This window comes from Aedes albopictus, chromosome 2, assembly GCF_035046485.1.
Source record: "Aedes albopictus strain Foshan chromosome 2, AalbF5, whole genome shotgun sequence".
Taxonomy (NCBI): Eukaryota; Metazoa; Arthropoda; class Insecta; order Diptera; family Culicidae; genus Aedes; species Aedes albopictus.
In genome coordinates, this window is record NC_085137.1 from 102616700 (window position 1) to 102642167 (window position 25468).

The following is a 25468-nucleotide window of genomic DNA, read 5'->3' on the forward strand; positions in this document are numbered from 1 at the left end:
TTTAAAAAGTTACAGCTCTGACCATTTTTTAAAAAGTGTAAATTTTGCCTGCCCCGATCATTTTGGCTGTAGCTCGATAATATAAAGGTCATCCCGACTAGCAAAATAGATCAAGTATATAACACATTGTGTTATGATGTTATAAAATTTTTCTATAACTTATTATGTTATAAACTAGGTGCAGGATGATGTTAAAATAACTAAAATAGTATCAAAAAGGACACCGGTCTAATCAAAATAATAACCTATTTTGTTATGATCTGATCAACATTATAACAAAATATGATATAAGTTTTAGCTTCAAAAAACTAGTTCCTATCATATTTTGATACAATTGTACAAAATGATTTTCTGGATGTCAAGTAATTGAAACTAAATTATTTCACAATGAGTTATTGAACAACATTTATAACATAATTTGTTATAATTGAGATATAATATTTTTAAGCCCCAAAGATATTAAAACTTGATTATATCACAATGAGTTATAAATATCAGGGTTTGTTATAATAATGTTATATTTTTGTTAGAATTTTCTAGTCGGGATTGCTTCCACACAGAGGCGACAAGATTTTTTTTTAAATAATATTAATTCGCATAAGATGTGGTATAACGTCGCAATGGTGCTAACTGTTCATCGCATAAGATTGCGCTGCTAGTCATATTGCCTTTTTCTTGTCCTACCAATGCATGTATATTGTCTTCACTTTTGAACGCATTAGAAACTTGCGATAAAACTTTGCCGCATAAAAGTACGTATAACTTCATTATGTGTCGAAATTGATTGTCTGGGAAGGTTATCAATTGCTGCTTGACCGTTCGATTGTCGATTCTTGATTTGACTAAAATCATAGCTGAATACTCACTTAACTGACAATAACTGACAAGATAATATCCAAGTTGAGGTAATTGGCCTTAAAAATATTAGTTTCTTGTTCATAACTATGTCATGATTTCTAGAGCGAAAAGAAAATTAACGCAATTACTGTTTTCAACCCTCAAAACAAAAGATAGATACCTCTCCTGAAGAAAACAATATCAATGAAATTCTGTAGGACTGTTTATAAAAATACTTAATAAAATTTCTGTAAAAATCAATGAAAGAATTTCTCTACAGATTCCTTTCAAAATGTCTGATGAAATTCTTAAAGGATTCTTTCAGTAAATCTCCGGAGAAATTCCCTGCTGGAATATCAGTAATCATTAGAGGACTTTCTAATATTTTTTTGGAAAAACCCATTTTTTTTGGTGGAATCTCTAGAAGAATTTTTACAGGAACTCCTAGAAATTTTATAAAAGAAATTCCTAGAAGATCCTTGCAGGCTGTTCATGAAGAAAATCTGGAAGAGCTGTTACGAAAACCTCGTGAGAATATATCAAGAAATCTAAATGAAGATTTCAAAAAGCAATCCCTAAGAACTTCTGATTTTTGTCAATTTCTTGATTTTGCTTTGGCTGACCAAGCCATGTGGGAAATTACACTGTTGAAAATGCTTTGACATCCATGTGCACAACAGAACACGTGCTCGATGAACAAATTGAGATTTGAAATTATGAAAAGAAATCCACGTACTCCGGTGAGACTCGAACTCACGACTCCCAATTCGCTAGACGGGCGCTTCTATTCCTTCAAGCTACGGAGTCACTCGACTATCTCCGTCGCCAGCAGGCCTAGAACTGAACTCGATTCCACAATCGCACATGGTTATCTTCTTTTCACAATCCAAACCCCCTTCGGATGGGATTAGATGAACATCTAACACATTGTCTGATTTTTGTTTTATTTGCTGGAGTATTTGCTGGAGATGTTTCAGAAACAATTTGTAAAACATTTTAAAAGAAAATCAGTGGAGGCATTTTTTGAAGTAATCCCGGAGGATTTTTCAAAGAAATCCATGGAGCGCATTCTCAAGGAATTTTTGATATTTTCATAAGTACAATCTCAGGAGGAATTTCTGAAGCAAGCTATGCAACCTTTTTTGTAAAGAATCGATAGGGAATTTCCCGAAGAAACCCTTAAGGAAATTTCTGATCCATGGAAGATTTGCTGTAAAATCAGTGGAGGACATTATTAAGGAATCCATGAAAGTTTTTCTAATTGAATACTTGGAGAAGTTTGTGGAAAAATCTTTGGAAATTTTTGTAAAACAGTCCCTTTGGGGCTGTCCATAAACCACGTGGTCATGAGGGGGGGGGGGGGGGTTCGGCCAATGACCATTTTGTATGGACAAATATAAAAATTTGTATGGACAAATGACCACGCGGGGGGGGGGGGGGGGGTTGAAAAGTCCCAAAAAAAATGACCACGTGGTTTATGGACAGCCCCTTTAACTATAATTTGTTAAGGGCCTTTCTGGCTTAAAGAAATTAACAAGGGAGCCTGTCCATGGAATTTCTGACAAAAATTCCATGGGCTGTTTTCTTTAGGAACCCTTTGAGAAATTTCTGGAACAATTTTTAGAGCAACTTCTGAAAGAATCACTATAAAAAAAATCATGGAGAAATTTGTTTAGCAACCCATGCAATTTTTTGTTAATTGGGGAGGAACTTATAAAAAAATATTGTCAAAGAACATTTCCAAATCAATCCTCGGAAGATTTTTTTAAAGAATCCGTGAAGAAATTCCTGAGGGGATTCCCGAAGAAATCCCCGGAGAAATTTCCAAAGGAATCCCTAGAGGAACTTCTGAAATAGATTTTGGATTTTTTTTCAGAAAAAAACCTCCGAAAGAATTTCTGAACGAATTGCTGAAGGGTAATTTCAGAAAAAAGTTCTAAAGGAATTTCCAAAGCAATCCCTAAATGAAAATACCGGAAAGAATTTCTGAAAAACATTCATGGCAGCATAGTTAAAAGGATTCATGAAAGATTTTAAAAGAGATTTTTTTTTTCAATATGTCAGGGCTCAGGGACCTAGTGAAATCCCTGAAAAAAAAATCCGATAGAATCTGTGCAATTTCTTGAAAAATTTCCCAAGGAATTTTAAAAAGAAGTTTTGACATAATTTTTGGAAGATTAGGAAACCGTAAAAAATTAAAAAAATAAACTTGTAATTAGATGATCAGTTCACTCCAGTAGGATTTTTAGAAGAAATCTTCGAAGGGTTTTCTTAAATAGTCCTTGAAGAAATTTTTGAATAAATATCTAATGCAGTTTTTGAAGGAATCCTTGCAAAAATTTCAGAAAAAAAAAAACTGGAAAAAATTGAAGCAATTCATAGAGGAGTTTCTAAAGCAATCCATGCCAAATTCTTTAAAAAACTCTTGTAAACTTCCTGGCAATTGATAATTTTTGTTTTTTTTTTGAAGAAAAAGAAAATTAATTTCTGTAAAAATTGTCGGAGAAATTTACAAGGGAATTCCTGGATGGATTTCTAAAAAAAAAAAATTTCTGTACCTCCCGGAAACATTTCTTTACAAATCTCTGAAATATTAGTGAATTTTTTTGAAAAAAAAAAACATTATTAAAGTTCTAAAGGCACTTATAGCTTTTTCAAGCCATTCCCGATGAAAACTTCTGAATGAATACTTGAGTGAAATTATTTCTTGTTTTTTTTTTTTTTCAAAGAATGGGTAAATTCGGTCCATACCATGTACACTAAAGACCCATACTTTATCTGGAAGATTTCATTGCAGCAAGAAATAGTCTCCCAGCTGAAACATAGCTTTTCACCCGACATGTATAAGGACAAAAAACGATTCTAAAAATCATAAAAGTGATTTTTTCCACAATTAGTTACGGAGGTACATTTTTAAGTGATCGGAAGAACAGCGCGTAAAAAAGATAAAATTATACGATTTCAACCAAACTTATTTTGAAAGTAAACGAAAAAATAGTTTTGATCTGAAGAGCTGGTTATTCAGTGAGTAATTTGGGGTAACCCCGCTGATACCACTGCACTGGGAGAAATGTTTTTATATTGTTACTTAATCCTTTTTTGAATATCAGGTATAGAATTTGAAATTTTATGCATTAAGGACAAGGTTGGTAGAGTACAAAGATGGCCGCCACAATGGCCACCTTTCAGTTTATTCGAGGTTTTCAGAGCACAAATCTTGAGACGCATCAAACAAATTGCTCTGAAAATGTTACTTGTTGTTTGCTTACGCACAGTGACCACCGAGTAGCATTTTCAGTACAATGCGGGTAATGAGTCTTAGGTTTTATGTTCGAGAAAATGCGAGGCAAAATGGGTTGTTCGGAAAGTGAACGCAGATGACCTAAAGCTTAATAACAAGACTTGTAATTTAGTAACTGATATTAAAAAAATATCCGTTTTTGTTGTTTGCCTCATGTTACTTAGGGATGTAGTACCGGTAGTACCGGTACCGAAAATAGCGGTATTTCCGGCCAATTTTTTGTACCGAAATACCGGTACTGACTGAGCCTTGGTACCGGTACTTTCGGTACCGTAAAATCTCTCCCGAAGTGCTGAAATCCGGTCATTAGCTTAGCCAATATAGAATGGAAATAAACGAAAATATTTATTCAAAACCAAGTAATTTGACATAGGGGCTGTCCATAAACCACGTGGTCATTTTTTTGGGACTTTTCAAACCCCCCCCCCCCCCCCCCGCGTGGTCATTAGTCCATACAAAAATTTTTATTTGTCCATACAAAATGGTCAGTGGCCGAAACCCCCCCCCCCCCCCCCCTCATGACCACGTGGTTTATGGACAGCCCCATACATACAAACATTTCATATATGCAACATTTCTGCAAATTCAGGACATCATAGCAATGATTGGTTTAATGAACGTTGAATTTTTTAAATGGATTTATTAGCTTAGAATAAAACTTGTTAGATTAGGGTTTCTTATTATCTCTTCAGTTTTTAGAATCTGCTGCAAGCATCACCAAGGAAAAATTAGTTAAATCTTTCTCTGTCTTCACCTTGTAGCTATCTATCTGATTCATTTTAGAGTGACCAAGATAATGCCTGTGAAACTGCGCAGAAGCTAAACAAAAACTTCAAAAACAGTTTCATACAACGTGTGATTTTACGACTGTGGATTCTCTGGAGTATAAGTTCCCGATCCAAGATCGAGGGTGTCGATAAAACACAGGTAGCGTGATTAGATACAAAAGCAACTAAAACGAGCTTTCAAAAAATTGGTGCTATAAAAGCACCAGCAAACTACAGTGCCGCTCAAGCTATTTGATACCTATGCACCATAGCAAAAGTGGCTGCCATGATATTTACAGGACAAACAAATGTAGAGCTTCACACCACTTAACAAAAAAGCTAACTCCTATTCCCTGAAGAAGGTTAAATAAATATAACCGAAACGTCGGATGCAGGAGCAAAGCAGCCTTTTGCTATCCACTCAGACTGCCAGAGCCGAGAAATTCCTATAAACTGGTTCATACAACTAATTGCTTTTCATCATTTTTATCTGATATTTTTTATTTGATTCAGTATTTTCTGGTCAGCTTCAAAGACATCGCTGAAAACCGGAATTCACAAATGCCTGGTAAATTGTAGATTTTCTGTGCAAAATAGATTATTCTTCATTTTAGTGGAAAATTTCTCAGTACCGGTATTTTACCGGTACTACCGGTACTGTCAGCTCTAGTACCGAAATACCGGTACTCACCAAAAGTGGTCGGTACTGCGACCCCTTACTATCTAATGAAGGAAAAATCGAGGTATTGGTATTTATTCATGTTCAATATCTTGATATGCAATTAAGTTGTTATTCTTTTCTTCTCAGAGAGAAGCTGATGATGTGTTCTCTACGCGTGTTGTGAAGGAATATCAAAGTATGAATAAAAACAATTGGTTTTGACGAATCTTATGCGCTTAAATACACTCTATTGAGTGAAGCTCTTTCTTTGAATTCAACATCCCCATTGTAACGGTAGCCCTTTTTTGTTATTTGTTTAGTTGTTTTGTTATATTCTTATTTAATTCATTGTTCAATAATCAGAATTCACGTTAAATGTATAAAATATGATAAATAAAAGATTTAGCATCAAAATAGCATGGACATTATCTGAATCAAAATGATACAAACAATTGCATACAAGTTCCTGGAGCCTAGATAGGTTATCCGCCACGCAAGCACACGCTGTAATGAGTATCACTGTCCGTGCTCTCGTTGTCTTGTTAGAGAACCCTGAAGTAGTTAGCTTCTGAATAATTGACTTTGTAACGGAATGAGATAAAAAGATAATTCAAAGGCAAGGGAGATTTCTTTATCCGAAATCACACAGACCTGATCAACGGAGACCTTCGGGCTTCCATTTCCGGGAACCATACCGTGAGATCCTATCTGAGGAATCACAAAGATATTCTCGTCCACTTTGTCCCAGATCATGGTAGAAGAAGGATCGCGAAGTAGTGTCTTTCCCGTGGTGTGATTTTGTGAGTTAACATAAACGAGTATTAATTGTCTCTGTGTATCCCCGTTAGGCCAATAGTTCAATGGCTAGGTTGTGCGGTAAATTCTGCGTGTTGAACCCGATTACCAAGTTCAAAGGTAAACGACTTGTGTGTTATTTTATGTGCTAATTATGTCATCTAGCCAAGCGCGAGCGACGGTTATACCTCTACTCCAAAATGTACATCGCACCTTACGTCGCGCATCCACCCTACGTTCTGGTGCCAAAGTTTGCCCGGCGATTCTAGGCCGGAAGGGAGTCGCGAACGTCACCAACGCACTCCGAAGGCAAGCGACTTTCGCCAATCGTCCGCTCGTTTGGTCACGAGCACGAGAAACACTCCTCGAAGCTCGTGCGTGGCCGTCAATCGAATTCACCGTAGAGGCACCGATCGACCAATCGTCGACACTATTGTTAATGTCATCGGCGTCGTCGTAGAAATCGCCCGATCGTAAGCTCGTGAGTTCGTTCCACTAATTAGTTTTAATTTTTGCATGCAAGTGAATTAGCACCTATACACACAAAAGCGCTAGCGTAGACCACAACCGCACAAGATAGGGCCATAGTTTAGAAAGGGGAAGAAGAGGGAAGGCCGGTCGCGACCGTAGAAATGTATAGGTTATCAAATTGATTCAGGCCATGATTATCCTAGGTTATCAAATTGAAAAGATGTTGAATATATAGTCCATGTTTCCCTCAAAAATCATGTGTTAGTAAGTGGTCGTTAAGAGAGTTCAAGTACATTTCACAAAATGGAATGGGATTGAAGTGGTTGGGGAGTCTTTGCACGTGATGAGAACAGGATAAGGTTGAGTTCTGGGATATCGGTCGTTTGGGGGAATTTGTTGATTATGTCTGTGTGGCTTTCGCTATTGAAGTAGAGTCCTTGTATGATAAGTCTGCTCGCTTGTTCCCGCGCATTGTTGATTATTCCGAAGCTGACTCTTCGGTCAGTATCTAGCCGGGCATCGTAGAAAACGACGGGTGGTCCTCCTAGGAGGTGGCGCTCAAGCCACTTGTTTAAAAATCCGGGCCGGAAACAAGAAGCAGACTCCGAGCGGGCCCATGGCCGCTACACCATAATGCCGCAATCGTTTCGCAAGAGCACTCAACCGCGCTATGTGTTTTGTCGGGGATCTCCATAATATTGACCTCTGTGAGATCTCGGAGTTCTACGGGATTCACAATTTTGGCAACATAACACAAAAGCCTCGTTGATTGATTTCCCTGCTAATATATGATTGTAAATTATTGACCAACCATGGTCCGCAATGTAGCGATCCGGTTCTCCAAACGTCGCAGTTGAAATCACAGTAAAATGTAGATCCTCTAGGTTCTGTACGGCTCCCAAATACTGTAGCAAAACATCCTGGTTTATGATGCTTACTGCACTTGTTAACCGATAGAAATTCTGCAGCATTAGTATTCGGTGCCAGGACATGTGGTTTGTCTTACGGAACTACGTGACTGCTGTGGCCATGTGGAGCGCTAGTTCATCCCGTAGTTGCTGTCGTTGCATATCCATTGTTGATCCTGGAGCAATGGGTGCAGTCGAATCATGACTCTCATTTGTGTTCGATGCATCCAGCCCAACAAAACTCCTTCTCGCTCGTATCGCTCGATTTTGTCCTCTCCTCTTTCAATTCCCTCTGCGCTTCCAGTTTGATGTATTCCACTTCTGCAATAGTGAGCGTAGACATTGCTCGCTGCCGTGTGTACAGCTTCTTCAAGTCAAGCTGGATCGCAAAGCGAGGGAATCTCTCCAGCATCCCTGATCTGCCGGATAAGTCCGTCTCCATCCTCGTATAGATAAAGTAACAGCGAATCACGTGCATTTTCATCTCCCTCATCCGCATGATCCGCTGCAGTTTACCTTTGAAGACAACTCCAGTTGTCAAAAGGACAACCAGAACTATACGGCTCCAGGAGCTACAAATACTTCAACTCCTGCGCCATGTCCGAGATTAATTCATTGTTAATAATACAATCCACAATGCTTTACTCATCGAACAAATGACTTATAACAAAATTTGTTGCGCTCATGACCGCGTGACCAGCAGCAGCCTCGGTAATCAGCCATTACACCGAATAATGATGGTCAATAATAACTTTGGGATGGATTTCATATTATAATATTCATTGCATCATTGCATCATCATCATCATTATCCCTGCAAGCACCAACGAAAATCAACGCAATTTCTCGCACTTTTCGAGTGCACTTGCTGTGCGCAAGCAAGCAAGGAAAAAAAAATACGCGATGCGATTAATCGAACGGATGAAGTAAAAATCGTTACTGGTTTTTAATTTCGATAATGGCAAATTATCGCACCCATGCGCTGGCACTGCTGCGTTGGGATGAGTGATTGTGCAAAAAGGCACGGTGGCAAAAAGGTTCCAGGTCAATTCTGATTGCTTCCACGGCACGGGTGGGTAATGGATTGGAATGGATATGAATATTCCGCAAATCAGAGCTTTAAATTTGAGCCAGTGGTTTTTCACGCTGGTAATGCGTAAACACAACGGGCGATGGTAGGTATTTGCCCGGGTGGAGCTTCAACATCACGTAACAGAATTAAGCAATCGAGCATCAATCTGATTGTATTTGAACACTGTTGTTGTTGGCAGCTGTATTGTATGAATGTAAATTTGGTTGAAATCTCAGTTTTTTTTTAATTCTTAACCATTTATCCTAATTTACAGCTCTTTTGTCCACTAGGGCACTGCGTACAGCGCCTAAATGTATTCTATTCTAATTCTACTATATCGAACTGATTGCTTTTGCGCTGCTGCTACTTTTCTACCCTGTCTATGGGAAAGTAAATGAGCACAAGGATGTTGCTGTGTGACTCTTTAGGTAAACTTTCATGTTTGTGACGAAACCTTTAGGTAAACTTTCATGATTGATGAATTTCCCTTTTTATTTTCTTGGAAGTAATACAACTCAGAAAATTTCATTTTCCCACGCCCCTAAATCACTTTAAATCTGTAAGTCCCTTACCATGCTAATTATTTTAGGAAGCATAAAAATTAGCATAATTTATGCTTCACTTGTTTGCCTGCCATCCGCCAGCCTAGCTTTATGATTCCGTTATCTTTCCCATCCATCCTGGACGACTATTTTCGACCTCCTCAAAAATTCTCACGTCCCATTTCTGTGCACCAATAAAATAATTTATATCTGCACCCTCAGTTCATCCTCAGTCTACTCTTCTTGCCCAAAACCCCGAAGGTCCTCGACCAATATTTGCGCACCCTTCGTCCTCGTGGTTGTCCATTAATGCTAGACGACTTTAAGCAAAGACGCCAACAATTCACCGAAATCAAGTATAAACTCGTTCTTTGTTGATCGAAATCATATTTTCTAGGTTTTCTTCCCGTCTGAGAGGCAATTTCACGGGAACAACACCCACAATGAAGGACTCATTATCAGCCAATCCCGGCATTCCATCGCACAAGGATACGGCACCCACACAGCTCGTTGTTGGTCCCTTTTGTCACACGCATTTTATTAGGTCACAGGTAAGCCGTAGCAGCCAGGCGTTCGCGCCACAAGGCGACATTGACTTGTTGGCTAAACCCTGGGGACTGCGCGGCCGTAGAGGAACAGAAATTGAATAACAGGACAAAGGATTCCATTTTTCTAACGTGGCCTTCGTTGCTGTAGCCAACGTCGGCTCTCTCTCTCAATCAGGTGTTTGGCGGGGCGTTTGTTTCCAGGAATCTGTTGTTACGAAACGGCGACGACGTCGACGACGTCGACGATGAAGGTTTCCGATAGAGCTTGTTCAAATTGTAGATAATCTCTAAAAGCAGGACGAGAACGCAAACAGTGGATGTTTGGTTTTGTTGTTCTTTTATCAAGTCCGTTGCTGTTGTTGTTGCTTCCGAAGAGATAAAGTTAGCGTACTTTTTCCAGAAATTTGTCCTTATCGGCACTCGAGCATATTTCGGGGAATTAAGGTATAGGAGAAAATGTACTCTGCGATAATTTTTAAAGCCACATTTACACTTGTATACTACATGCGCACGGTAGTAGAGTCTGGGAGCATTTGGGCAGTGGGACCTATTTAGGGTACTTGGTACTATAACTTAGTCGATTTCAAACCGATTGACTTGATTTTTGGAACACGATCAGATACGTATCAGTTCTAGCCATGTTCAAAAATTCAAGTCAATCGGTTTGAAATTGACTGTGTTATAGCAGCAAGTGCCCAAAAAAGGTCCACCTGCCCAAATGGTGCAAGACGCTTTCTACGGTACAATAGATGAGCAAAAACTTGTAGGTTTTTATCTAATTCCCGTCTATCTAAGCATTATCCAATAATGATTTAATTTATTCTTGCATCAATAAAAGCATATTTTGATATGGAGATAGACCTGTGCGCCGCCGCGCCACGCCGCCGCCGCCGACACTTTTTCTCCAACGCCGACGCCAACCGAGGCATCAGCGGCGCACCATACGCCGCTGTTTGTCACGCCACGCGTTTTCGATTTTTCGCGCCGGTGATCAGTGCACAAACAAAAGTAAGTTAACATAAAGTTGAGATAAGAAAAATCTCACGATCACTATCATAAGAATTTGACTGCAATAATTGATTTCTTAACATCGATTTTCTCAATACTATTAAGAGAATATCAATAAAAAAAATCATTCACTAAAGTTATGCCCTTCTTCTTCTTCTTCTTCTTCTTCTTCTTCTTCTTCTTCTTCTTCTTCTTCTTGGCGTAACGTCCTCTTTGGAACAAAGCCTGCTTCTCAGCTAGTGTTCTATGAGCACTTCCACAGTTATTAACTGAGAGCTTCCTCTGTTAGTGGAGCGGACCTGGTGTGGTGGTTAGAACACTTGACTATCACGCTGAGGACCTGGGATCGAATCCCACTCCCGACATACTCACAAAATGTGGGTTCTTCCTTCGGAAGGGAAGTAAAACGTGGGTCCCGAGATGAACTAGCCTAGGGTTAAAAATCTCGTTAATACAGACAAAAAAAAAAAAAAAAAAAAAAAAAAAGCTTCCTCTGCCAATGACCATTTTGCATGCGTATATCGTGTGGCAGGCACGAAGATACTCTATGCCCAAGGAAGTCAAGGAAATTTCCTTTACGAAAAGATCCTGGACCGACCGGGAATCGAACCCGTCACCCTCAGCATGGTCATGCTGAATACCCGTGCGTTTACCGCCTCGGCTATATGGGCCCCCGAAAGTTATGTCCTTATGATATTGGAATTGAAAATAGTACGTTCTAAAAATTAAAAATCCGGTCATTGAAACTTTGGTCTGTTTATTTTTTTTCTTTCTATTGTTTTAGACAAACTCTGCAGAAGACTCTTATTAAGAACTCCTGAAGAAATTTTATGCAATTTCTGGGTGTCCATTCAAGTACGAAACTCTTAGAACTTTTTTTTATATTTGTCTTAAGATTTCATTCATTATTCATCATTCACATCTGTCCAGAAGTTTCTCCAAAGATTCTTCCAAAAAGATTTATGTATAGCTCCAGGACATTTATCGGGGATTCCTCCAAAAAATCCTTCAGGGATTGATTTTTTTTATTTCAGACGATCTCTTAGGAAGATTTCGACAGGAGAAGCTCCAAGGAAAACTCCAGGAGTTCCTTTAAAACTTTTTGAGAGGATTCACGGGCGCTTTCTGGGAGTACATCTGAGATTCAACCAGAAGATCCTTCAGTTATTTCCATAGAAGGTCCCTTAGTGAGTTCCTTCAGGCATTCCTTCTGAAGCTCCTTCTGGAATTCCTACAGAAGTTTTTTCAGAAACTAGTCAAAGAATTTCCTAAGCGATTCATCCAGGAGATCTATCAGAAATTTCTCTAGAATTCCAACAAGTCATTTCTACTGACGTTCTGTAGGGATCGTCCAAAAAGATCCTTCAGGGATCACTCCGGGAGTTTCATCAAGGGTTCTTATAGGAGTTCCCTCTAGCATCCCTTCTAAAATTGTCTCGGGGATTCCTCTTGGAATTACTTTGGAATGCCTCATGTAATTTTTGATTGATTGATTGATTGATTTATCTTTATTAGAGAGACTTTCAGCCCTTGGCTGGTTCGTCTCTTCATGTAATTTTTCAGAGATTCTTCCTCCGAAGATCTTCAGAAGAGTTCGTTCAGGGAACTCCCCAATTACTTCAGGAGGGATGCCACCAGGTGTTCATAAGGAATTCCTTCAGAACTCCCTGAACTATTTCAACAAGAGTTTGCTCAGATGTCCTTCCATAAGTCCCTTCATAGGCTTTCAAAAGGATTCCTAAATTTCTCCAGGAGATCCATCAAGAATTTTGTAAGAAGCTTTTTAAGGAATCCCTGCAGGAAGTCTGCAGAAATAAGATAAGGAGTTCCTGCAGGGAGTCCTCCAGGAGTTTCAGAGGTTCTTGCGGGTGTTTCTTCAGTGATTCCTTCTTAACTTTTTTCAGAGATTGCTACATGAGTTCTCTCAGAGAATTTAATAGAAGAGTCCAAGGACACCGAAGAAATTCCGTCGAGAATTTTCTCTGTAATTCATGCAGAAATTTATCCTGTAATATCTTCGGAGATTCCAACTGGACTTTCTTCGGGGGTTCCCCTGAACTTCCTTTGAGGATTCCTCTTGAAAAACTACGGGGATTCCTCCTGATAATCCGTCGTGAATTCCTCTTGAAATTCCTTATCGGTTTTCTCCTGGAATTCCTTTTGTGATTCCTTCGGGGATTCCTCTCTATATTCTTTCGGAGATTCCTCCTAGACTTTATTCTTGAATTTCTTCTGGAATTCCTTCGGGATTCCACGTGGACTTTCTTCATGGATTTCTTATGAAATTCTTTCGGGAATTCCTCCTGATATTCTGTCGTGGGTTTCTCCTGAAATTTCTTCAGGGTTTCCTCCTGGAATTTCATTGATGATTTCTCTTAGAATTTCCTTGATTTTTCCTACAATTTCTTAGGGGATTCCTACTGGAATTCGTTCGGAGATTTATCTTGAAATTCCTTAGGGGATTCCTCCTAGAGTTCCTACGGGGATTCCTGTTGGAATTCCCTCGGAGATTCCTTCTAGACTTCCTATGGGGATTCCTCTTGGAATTACTTCGGGGTTGCCTCTTAAAAATCCTTCGATTACTTCGCTTGGAAATCCTTCGGAGATTCCTCCTAGAATTCCTTCAGGGGTTGCCCATGGTATTCCTGCAGGGATGTCTCATGTAATTTATTCGAAGATTTCGCTGGAATTTTCTTCAAGGATAAAAAATCATTCAAGAATTCCGTTGGGTATTCTTTCGGGACTTCTTCCAGGAATGCCCCCTGGATTTCCTTGGGGGATTCCTCCTGGAGTTCTTTCGGGGATTTCCTCTTGGACTTTCTTTGGAGATTCTTCTTCGAATTTCTTCGGAGATTCCTCCTGGAGTTCCTCATGGGATTCCTCCTAGAAATGTTTGGGGATTTCCTCCTATGGTGATTCTGCCTTGAATTCCTTCAAACATTTCTTCTGGTCCAGAAGTTCAGGAATTCTTTCGGGGATTCCTTCAGAGTTCCTTCGGGGATTTCTTCTAGAAATTCTTCGGGGGATTCAGAGTTTTTTCCTGGATATTTTTCGTTCATTACCCCTACAAATCCTTAGAGGATTCCTTCTCGGATTCCTTTAGAAATTCCCGCTAGAATTCCTTCGTGGATTCTCCTGGAATTCCTGCTTGAATGCATTTGGGGAACCCCTCGGGAATTATTGCGCTGATTCTTCCTGGATTCCTCGAAAATCGGGGATTTCTTCAGAAGTTTCTACAGGGATCCCTCCAAGAGAGATTTTTAAACCACCAGAGATTCCTGCAGAAGTTCCTTCAGGGTTAAATACAGGAGTTCCTGCAGAGATTAGTCCAGAATTTTATTCATGGATTCCTCCAGGAGTTTCTTTAAGACTCCTTCTGAGATTCCTCCCTGAAATCATTCGAACTTATTAGCAAATGTGATAGCTTCTGAAGGTTCGAAGAAAACAAAACAAAAACTGTAGCAAAACCGTTATTTTATTACCCTTTATTTGAAATGAAGCAATGCAAAATGCACTACGCTAAGGATACGGGTATTGTGGTGGCAGTGTCGGACCCGAATAGAAATAAAAAAGGTATTCATTTAAACGTAATAATTTATATCATCAATGGTCATGAAAAAGCTCAGACTACAAATTTATAAGCGTAATGACAACTTCTTTGCTTTGCCAATGTTTATATTATGGTCAAATTTTAGTCACGCCGATTCACCCCGCGCCGGCGTAACGCCGATGACGCCGCCGCCGAGCAAAATATGGTCGGCGCACAGGTCTATAATGGAGATCAAAAAATGATATTGGTTTGTTTGACATAAGAGGTGTAAGTACAGAAAATAAGAGCTAAAATTTACTCCTCGACCTACATCAGCATACATATCTATTTAGCTCTTTTTCTATTTCTATATTTTAAGAGGAGGGCGAGCTTTTGTCTATTTGTGTCTATTTTTCTTTTTACTCTTTATAGTGTTATAATAATTATTATAATTATTGAAGTTGGATATATTTATATTTCACCCATAAATGTTCCCTACTTTTAAATATAGTCTGTTATTTCTAGTATCATTATTGTTTAAATATTTTTTGGCAATTAAACAGCTAGTATCCAAATAGTGGATTTTCCTTATTTTAAAACACAGGCTATTGTTTCTAAGTAGTTTCGCTATGCTGAATTAGTAGTGTAGAAACGGTTGCTAATTATTGGCACGTCTAACAGATTCAAAAGCCGTTCCGTTTCCAGTTCCATAACTGCTGAATAACGGCGATCGTTGTTCCTTCGTAAGATGGATAACTCTTGATGGTTAGAAAGGAACCCGAACAGCAAAGTTTAACAGTAGAGAGAATTTATTTTACAACTAGCTTGAGTGGTGTCTTGAACAGGAATGAAAAAAACTAACAGCGTTGTTTATTTAGGAAAACTTAGGTTGCTAAGGAAACATTGGTTTCCAAGGAGGTCATCAGCACACTGCGTTACCGATTTACTCCAACAATAACCAAGGAGCTGCAGGAGTGGCTGGCGGTCGTGGTTCAATCGTACATCAACCAAGGCGTGGCGAGGGCAAGGCGAATGTGGGGAGGGTTAGTTCAAATAACTCAACTTTCGGTACTATGACGCATACTCAACTTAGGCTTCCCTCATTAAACCGTCAATGTTGGGTTGTTCCGAGAATGAGACAGAATCCAAAAAAAAAACTCAAAATTGAGTTTGAAAGTAGGGAAGCGGAACCCATCTTAAGCAAAGTTCTCCCATTTTCATTCTATCGAAAACAAAGCTAATTAGCGCTACAGTATGCGGCAGGAAAAAATGCGAAAGTGTTTTCCAACTTCAAACCTCTTTTTGGTCCATTTGACTTTAACCAATCTATGTTTCAACGTTCCATGATCTCTAATAGGCTAGTTTTCTGAAAAGTAAATTTAAAAAAAATCCCATTTTTGTCACTAACCTTTACAGGACGGCGGCTGAAGCTGAAGACAATCAGAATTTTCAAACCGCAAAAAAGTACACAGATCTCTAAATTTCGTATCTGATAAAACAATATCATCAAATATATGTACTTATTTCATCTAGTATGTGAAACTACATGGCTCTGGATCAGTGTGGTCTGATTGTTCATCGAATTTAAGCTAATTTTTTTACTGTTATAGTCATTTTGTTTAATGACCATTGGGCGCGCGGTTTATTGATACCCGCTTATTATGCTTACATTATCACATGTTAAACATCAAATATTTTTATTTTTATTTTGCAGTGCCATAATATAGACATTGAGTGATGCACTGAGATGAAAAAATAGTCATATGTATCCCATATTTAGCGTGTAATAGTTCCTTGAACTTTTCGCATTTTTTCCTGCCGCACCCTGTATTTGAATTTTTTTAAATTTTTGTTTTTTTTTTGTAATAAATGAGCATGCATGATAACAAAAAAACGGAAGCAATCGATGCTCTAATCGTCTGTTTTGAACATGAACATGAACATAGCGACATGGACTAAAGAAGGGTACTCGCTCATACTTAAATAATTCTACTTAAATTTAGATTCTCTCGTTTCTCAGTGTATTTCGGAACCGAGGGTGGGTGCTCATAATAGGCATATTTTCAAATACATAGTTTACTGGAATCATCTATTAATGTTCTACATTGTATGTTCTTCATATCGAGATTACTTCATCGGCACTTCTTGAAAAGACTATTTTGAGATAATTGCATTTAAAGTTTCATGCTTTGCCGTGTCCTTATGTCATCGGATGCCGTGTCCTCGGATTATGTAAAATATGTTCAATTTTGTTTTTATCAACGCAAAGTATGTAACCCCATAATACAGAATAACCAAAAAAAGTGAACCTAATCCAGAGGTTCTCAACCTATTTCAGCTTGCGATTTTGGTAAAATTTGGCAACCCATCAATACAATATATATATGACACATTTGGACTGACTTGTTTAATAGATACATTTTATCGCTTTTAACCTTCACATACCCGACCCCCGACAGCTCATTTTCAAAATGCTGGCATTTCGTCAATTCTCATCCGATTATTTTGAAGTCGCCCTCAATCGATCATAAATTGGTGCTAGCTATTTTATTATACTCAAGTGGCCATGCGATATCCGGAACCATTCCGGGGATATTCCGGATTGTGCCGGGGTCAGGGTGGTTGCCAAAATGGCTAAAAGTGATTATACATGTGATATTGTGTATGAACCATCGATTCTCAACGAAATTTTTGTTACGATCAGTGAAACACAACTGCGATAACCAGATTTGAATAAGTTGACCCATCCGGATAACCGTCACCGGTTCCGCGGGGCCTCATTGGGGACACTTCTGGTTTTCAACTCAAACATGCCGTGCGACATATCTTTCTTCATGATTTCGAACGACTGAGTCAGAAACGATAGACTGAAGTATGTATCAACCAATATGGCCACCCCAGAACGTCTAGCACAGGTTCTACAAGGGTGTCATCGGGGACATTTCTGGTTTGCAAGTAAAACATGCCGTGCGACGTATCAATCTTCATGATTTCGAGAGAATATTGCAGAAAAAAAATGACTGGTGTATGGTTCAACTGCTGTGGTCGCTCCGGAACACCTGGAACAAGTTCTGCAAAAGCCTCTCAAACACAATACCACACGAAATAATTACTTTTAGCCATTTGGAAAAACAGACCCCTCCCCAACCTCCTGACCCCAGTACAATCCGGAATATCTCCGGAATGGTTCCGGATATTACATGGCCACTTCAGTAAAATAAACTTTCACCAATTTATGATAGATTGAGGGCGACTTAAAAAAATCAGATGAAAATTGACGAAATGCCAGCATTTTGAAAATGAGTTGTCGGGGGTCGGGTACGTGAAGGTTAAAGTAACATTACATACCACTTAATCTTACAGAATTTTTAAGTTCTTTTTTATTTACAGTGTTTTTTTTTGTAATTTGGAAAAGATGCCCAGTGATCAAAGTTTCAGTTAACTATTTTTATTCAGAATTTGAGACAATTTTGCAAATTACTAATGCAAATTTGATAAATCTGACTCCATGGAACACTATAGAACACAACAGATTTGAGGTAATCTATCACATATTTTAGTAATTGAGAAAACATAGAATCTATATAAAGTCTGTGAAGATATAGTGGCTTCCGCAGAACTTTAAAAATTTCCTTTCCAATGTAAGGCAACGATATAACGCATTTTGTATTTCTCGTACAAACATTTGTAAACCCATCAAAAATCTCGGGTTGAAAATGCTATTCTCTGGCGAGTGAGTAACATCACGTAGAATTTTAATATTTTGATACTGCTGGAAGGTCAGAAAAAGAAAAACTCTCTTAAAATTTTTAACCAGATTCTTCACAAACATTTATATAAGTTCTGTTTTATTGAACTATCGAAATTCGGCAGAGTTTTTCCGATTTGGTGGGGATTATTAAACGTTGAGTTCTCGTCCATATTTGATAACACTTTTTGCTTATTACTTTTTTTATTTTTTTTTCTGCAGTTCTGCAGAACTTGGCGTAATAATCAAACTAAAAATACAAACTGTAAGCATCAATACTAAAAAAATTACCAGAGTCTCAAGCTTGAATTGAACAAAAGCTTGAATAGATCGCAGAAACCAAGGGGCGTGCGACTCTAAACTTTCGGTAGTATGGAAAAATACTAGAAAATACTAAGAAATACTAAGGAAATTTGTTGAGCACAGCAGGCCGGCTGCTTTGATGCTATGCGAGAAAATCGTTACTCTTGTTGATGAAATGTCATCTGCTTCTATAGGCATTTGACTATTTTCCGTTTTTATAGAAGTTCTTGGAGAAGCCAAATTTATTTTGGACAATATCTTAACATGGATAATACTGAGTCCACAATAACGGAAAAGGCGGGGTATCGCGTAATAAGAACCAATTGAGGTCATTTGTCTCTTCCCAGCAACTCCTATCCCTAGCTCCCTGTGGTACCGGCCGGAAGCTGAGAGCAAACTTAGGGAAGATCAGATAACCCACTCCAATGGGAACTTTGGTGGTAGGCTGACAGGGAAAGAGAGCTTTTCTTCTGGACACCTGACATTTTTTTCTCCCGGAGGAGCGACTCACAACAGCGTCTGTTCTCCATGTTAGAGGCGGCTGATCAATGTCCGGGTGCCAGTGAAGGACTCTTAGCACAACTGTGCACTCTGGTCCTTCGGCAATTCAGAGGATTGGTATCAGGCCCTGCGTGCCAGGCGTAAAACCAACAAGCAGCGAAAGGGAAACTACATTAACACATGTCAATTTATTTGTAGCATTTTATTGATTTCTCTATTGGAAACCGGAAATTTGAACTAGGTTCTTCGCTTGGTTCAATAGTAGTAGTTAAACGGTTCGAACAAATACGCCATTATTGTTGTGATTTTGTTGGGTTAGTGTGCAAAAATTCGCACGGGGGTTCAATCCTTGGCTCAAACTCAGATGCATTTGCCCAATATCAATCCGCTGATCCGCTGTTCATCTAGATCAAGGCCCTGGTATTTTTCGTCCTTTTCCTGAAAAGTAATCAAGCAATGTTACAAAAAACACTATCAGCAACAATGTCGTAAAACAGCAACTTACGCATCTTCAAATCCTAGCCTGGAACCTTGTCTGAAACCTGATTTTTGCGTTTACTGTGGTTGAACGAGCTGACGTGATAAAACTAAATAACAAAGTACGCTTGACAACCGTCGTTGGCAACGTTGCTTTGATTGGTAAATACTAAAAATACTACAAATACTAGTCGTGTACTATTAGTAGAGTTTAGTAAAAGTTTAGAGTTGCAGGCCCCTTGGCAGAAACAAAGTTTTTTATAGAAAACTAAAGCAAATTTTCTCAGAAATCCAGAAAAAATATGAACTGGGCAAAGTTTTCCACAAATTTTTTTACAGTTGAAAAAATTCTTAAAGAAAAGCCGGAAAAACTATGCCTGAACTGGTGAAAATTTGCAATAAAATATATTTTTGAGAAGGTTATTTTATTAGCTTTAATTGCTAAAATTTTTGGAATGCACTTTTTCTTCGTTTTCGAGTTATGGCCAATTTTGTTGAAAAATTCAGCCCGCGACCCACCAGTGGGTCGCAACCCATAGCTTGAGAAACGCTGACTGAATCTAAATTGAAGAGTAAGGTGGGTGGCCTTGGACAAAATATCAAAAACCTTCCACTCGTTTTGAAGAAACTATCACATGGAAACTATAAAAACTACCATTCCTACCAGTTGACCAAAGCTAAAATACCTCCATCGCACTTTCCTTTTGGCGGCGATGGCATAAGATTTTTCACGTCCACTCGTTAATCCAACTGAAGAAAATAATAATGAAAGAATTAATCGAAACCACTCGCCGCATAACACTTGAGGGCAGCAACTGCTCGCTCCTTAACCGGCTGCTACACGGTTTTTGTTGATGGTGTGGTGGCGGCGACGACGGTGTCAGAACGACATGTGTTTTTCAGATCCTCTCCGGAAGCGAAATCCGAAGGAAAAAAGCATTCACTTGCGCTACAACCGCTCTCGTCGATCTCAATCATCATCATGGGTTGATGATGACGGTCCAATCTGTGCCCTTTATTGGGTGGATTGTTTACGGATCCAAGTGTGGCATGTGCGCAACGATGATGAGACCGCTGTGCTGGCTGGCTGCTGGCCCTATGGCTCCGAAGGAATCGTGATAGTCGACAGAATGAAGACGAATAAACGGCAAAATCCCGCAGTTCGGCTGCAGCCGGTTGTGTCAGGTGCAAATAACAGCGGACCCTTTCTACGTACATACTTGGTTTGGTGGAGATTCAGCCGTTTCGACTGCTGCGCGTAAAGAGAGTGAATTTATTTGACAGCCTCATATTGAGACGACATGCAAAGGGGCTGTCCATAAACCACGTGGTCATTTTTTTGGGACTTTTCAACCCCCCCCCCCCCCCCGCGTGATCATTAGTCCATACAAAATTTTTTATTTGTCCATACAAAATGGTCATTGGCCGAAACCAACCCCCCCCCCACCCCTATTGACCACGTGGCTTATTGACAGCCCCAAATTGAAAATCACATTTGAAATCTCCGAAACTATTAAATCAAAACAATAAAAGAACAGTTGCCTCATCAAAAGATCTCAATAGCGACATTTGTTTTCGAACTTATGTTTGACCGGAAATGGAAGACTCGAAGAACATGCAATCTCCAAATTACTTAGCACAAAATATGGCACTGTAATCACTGCTTCAATCAAAACTCATCATCGCACATGACTTCCAGCACGGTAGTGTGGTCATTGTCATTATTGCCGTACGATGACCCTGTCAATTGATTGCTTTGCTTTTAGTGCCTGGCTTACACCAACAGTAGCGCAGGGTCTATCGCCATAATTTGTACCTTTCAATAGCATTTGAGTATCGTATTTGTCAGTGTTCCGAAGTGATTCCACCTGTCCATATCCGATGATTCAAACGGTCAGTTTGCACGGATGTTCCCACCTGACTAAATATTTTGTTTTCCAGCATTAAAGCTGAGATTTGGTTTGGATACACACTTTGATGTCTTAATGGCAACAGCGTTACTATACATAAGCGCCGAGCGAGAAGAGGAGCATCATCTTTGTCGGACTTGGGCAATTTGACCTCAGCTTTACCAAAGTTGTCGATGGTAATACAAAATGCTATACATTGCCGATCACCCCCTCTAAAACATGTCATTTAGCCCCAAATTTTTAGTTTACTTAATTACTGTGTTCTAGATTTTTTAGCTAAGTTCGGTCAAAAGTAGTTGAAAGCTAATAGAAAATAGATTTTATTACCGCTATCATCTTCAAATTTTGTCGGATCATTTTTCAGCGAAACTGCCGTAAGTTTAAATTTATTTAAAAAAAAAAATCAATTTTAGGTTAAGTTTACATATAAATATTTTTGTAAAAAATCCACTAAATCATGTTCAAAGTTATTTTTTTTTAAGTTTCTTTTGAATGAGACACGGGGTTTTGGGACGATGATTGGCGGAGATATGGGCCTAAAAAGATAACATGTTTTTGAGGGGGTGACTCCCAACTTTAATAAACCGAAATTATTTTTGGTGAACAACCGGTGGCCAGCAAAAAAAACACCTGTAGAATGCCGACAGGGTTCCCGCGAATCCACGAATGTGAAATGATAATATCTCCGTCAATTTTCTACCGATTATAACTTTTTTGGATCATTCAAACTCATTTATCAATTCAGGAAATATTTGGCTAGACCCGACCATTTTATGTATGTCTATGTCATACTGATCAACTTTGCCGAAGACTCACTTTATGTAAATATCTGTCATACTGATCAATTTTGCTAAAGATACCAACTTTCTAAGCTATTAGGATTCTGATCCATGAGATTTTAAAAGTTTGCATGCTCACTAGCACAGAATTTCGAAACAGGTGTCTTATTTTATGTAAATCTCTGTCATACTGATCAACCTTGCCGAAGACACAAACTTTCTTAGATATCAGAATTCTGAGCTATGATATTTTTAAAACTTCTATGTTCACTAGCGCCGCCTAGTGGCAGAATTGCTAAATTAGTGTCCTATTTTAACTAAGTCTCTGTCATACTTTAAATGTACACTAGCACCGCCTAGTGGCAGAATTGCGGATCAAGTGTAAGTCTGTGTCATACTGATCAATTTTGTCGAAGACACCAACTTTCTAATTTATCGGGATTCTGAGATGTGAGGGTTTGAAAATTTACATGCTCACTAGCGCCGCCCAGTGGTGGAGTTCTGAACTTCACTACTCATCATCTGTAACAAATTAGCGTACCCAACAACTTTACCGAAGACACCATCCTTCCAAATTATCAGAGCTTTGAGCTATCGCATATCGCAACGCTTTACTACCTAACATGGTTCCTGTAGTGAAATTTGGCATCAAACTATGGCGTCTCTAGCGGTCAAGTTATCTAACGTTCTGAATGGTAGATCTTTTGAAGCCCTAAAACTTTGCCGAAGAAAGTATAGCGCTATCTCTTAACACACCCGAGATAATTGACCACATCCCCAAAGAGCCAAAATCCCATAAGCTCTTAGTCTCCCTTAGTCTCACCACTGCCTAGTAAGTCCGTTTATTCGTTTAGTAAGAGACTCGACTGTACTTGGTTCGTCACTTGATAGCCCATGGTTCAGTCAACAACTTTGTCGCAGACACCACCAATATAAATCATCACATCATTGAGATACACACATATACGTTTTGCATTCAGCTTGTACAGGGTGCGGCAGGAAAAAATGCGAAAAATTCAAGGCACTATTACACGCTAAATATGGGATATGTATGACTATTTTTTCATGACAGTGTATCAGTCAATGTATATATTCTAGTACTGAAAAATAAAAATGAACATATTTGATGTTTAACATGTGATAATGTAGGCCTAACAAGCGGATATCAATAAACTGCGCACCCAATGGTCATTAAACAAAATGACTATAACAGTAACAAAATTAGCTCAAATTCGATGAACAACCAGACCACACTGATCCAGAGCCATGTAGTTTCACATACCAGATGAAATAATACATATATTCGATGATATTGTAGGGAAAATAAAAAAAAAATATTTTATCAGATGCGAAATTTAGCGACCTGTGCGATTTTCTGCGGTTTGAAAACTCTGGTTGTCTTCATCTTCAGGCGCCGCCCTGTAAAGGTTAGTGACCAAAATTGGAAATTTTTTAATTTACTTTTCAGAAAACTAGCCTATTATAGATCATGGAACGTTGAAACATAGATTGGTTAATGTCAAATGGACGAAAATGAGGTTTGAAGTTGAAAAACACTTTCGCATTTTTTCCAGCCGCATACTGTATGCACACTAGCGCTGCTCAGTGATAGATTTGCCAATGATTTAGTTCATCATTGGACAGCTCTTGACCATGGTCACTTTACGGTATTTCAGGCTCAACAATGTTGGCTTCAATATGGTATAAGGACATGGTCCCAAAAATCTGGATTTTCCGAAAACCACAGTGATCAGATCGCTGCAACCAAATATTTTCTCGATTGATAATGAGTTTCTGAGTTGAAAAAGCAACATAAAATTAAAATTGACGGAGATATGATCATTTTGGCTTCGTGGGTACCCGGGTACCGTACCGTCATTCTACGTAATAAAAAAAAATCAGAAGCTCAATGATCGACCCCATTAATAGATATATATTCACGACTTTTAACAGAGTTTCAACTTCCAAGCATTCCTCTCAATAATCAATTAAATATCGAGATTTGAAATATGGAAACTACACATATCAAGAGTGGGATAGACAATTTTTTGGTCAACTTTGAACTACTGTAACTTCGTGAAATATTATCCGATGTTCAAACTTTTTGAAGCATTGGACGAGTAATTGATTGTAGTTTCAAGGTATGTTCTAAGTAGTGACCATGATGAAAGGTCTTCGGAGATAATCCGGATATGAATAGGACATATCCAAGAGTCCAAATTTGTCATGCAATTTTGAAAATGATAGGGTTAAAAAAAATTTATTTTAAGTCAATACAATCAAATCAGAATCATTTCTCGAGAGAATTGTTCGCCAAGATTGAATTTCACGAAAATGCCGTGTACTGTGCTTCAATGAGGCCGATGACTTTCTCAGGGACACCCTTGTATCTGAAGGCTCCCCACCCCATGTAGACCTGGTGAAGGGCGAACACGATAAAATTGCCCCACAGAAAATATTGTATAACTTTTGATTGCGTTTGCCAAAATAGCTAATTTTTTTACCATGAATAGTATATTATGTGTAGCTAATACCATACAATTTTCCTTAAAATCGGTTGAGTATTGGCGGAGATATCGTTGAAACAAGGAAATTGCCTCTTAAGAATCTTGTACAAACAAACATTTTGGAAAATATCACTTTTTTGCCGTTTCAACGCTGGCGCCAACAATACTGAACCGATTTCAATGAAAATTTTTATGTACGTAAAGTATATATGAAGAAGTAGTTTGTCAAAATTTCATTCAATTTGATCATACCGTTAAAAAGTTATAGCCATATATGTCGCAATATGTCACAATAAGCAGATGTGGTTTTTGGTATAGTGAAATTCGAACTGCTCTTACTTTGAAAGTACTCAACAAAAATGGCTAAAATTTTCACTGTAAACATTTTAACACAACAATTTTACACTGTCAAAGTTTTATAAAAATCGGGACAGTGTTACATGATACCCCACCAATTATAATTATAATTATATCATCCCAAGGTTGCGACCATTCATTTGCAAAGATTTACATTCATTTGCTATTATCTCAGTACAGAAGCATGCTATCGAAAAGCAATGTATGGATGAATTAAACCTTGTAACTTTATCTGAAAGTTTGCCGAATAACATTGGAGTCGCAAACGTATACCAAAGTCGTAAGCGAGCTGTGAAGGCAACTCTCCACGCAGTGAATGTAAATTATATTCACGCTGTGGAAAGTTGCCTTCACAGCTCGCTCACGACTTTGGTAGGCGTGTGCGACCCCAATGTTATTCGGCAAACTTTCAGATAAAACTAAAAGGTTAAAATCATCCATACATTGT

General features: G+C 38.6%; 1 long non-coding RNA gene across 1 annotated transcript; it reads right to left on the bottom strand.

The window, feature by feature from the left end:
- Positions 1-19159: 19159 nt before the first annotated feature.
- On the bottom strand, positions 19160-19704 carry LOC134289019 (uncharacterized). The gene is made up of 2 exons (XR_009998224.1): positions 19496-19704; positions 19160-19428 (listed from the first exon to the last, which is right to left on the bottom strand). It is a non-coding gene; the product is annotated as an uncharacterized LOC134289019 (long non-coding RNA).
- Between the last annotated feature and the right edge of the window lie 5764 nt (positions 19705-25468).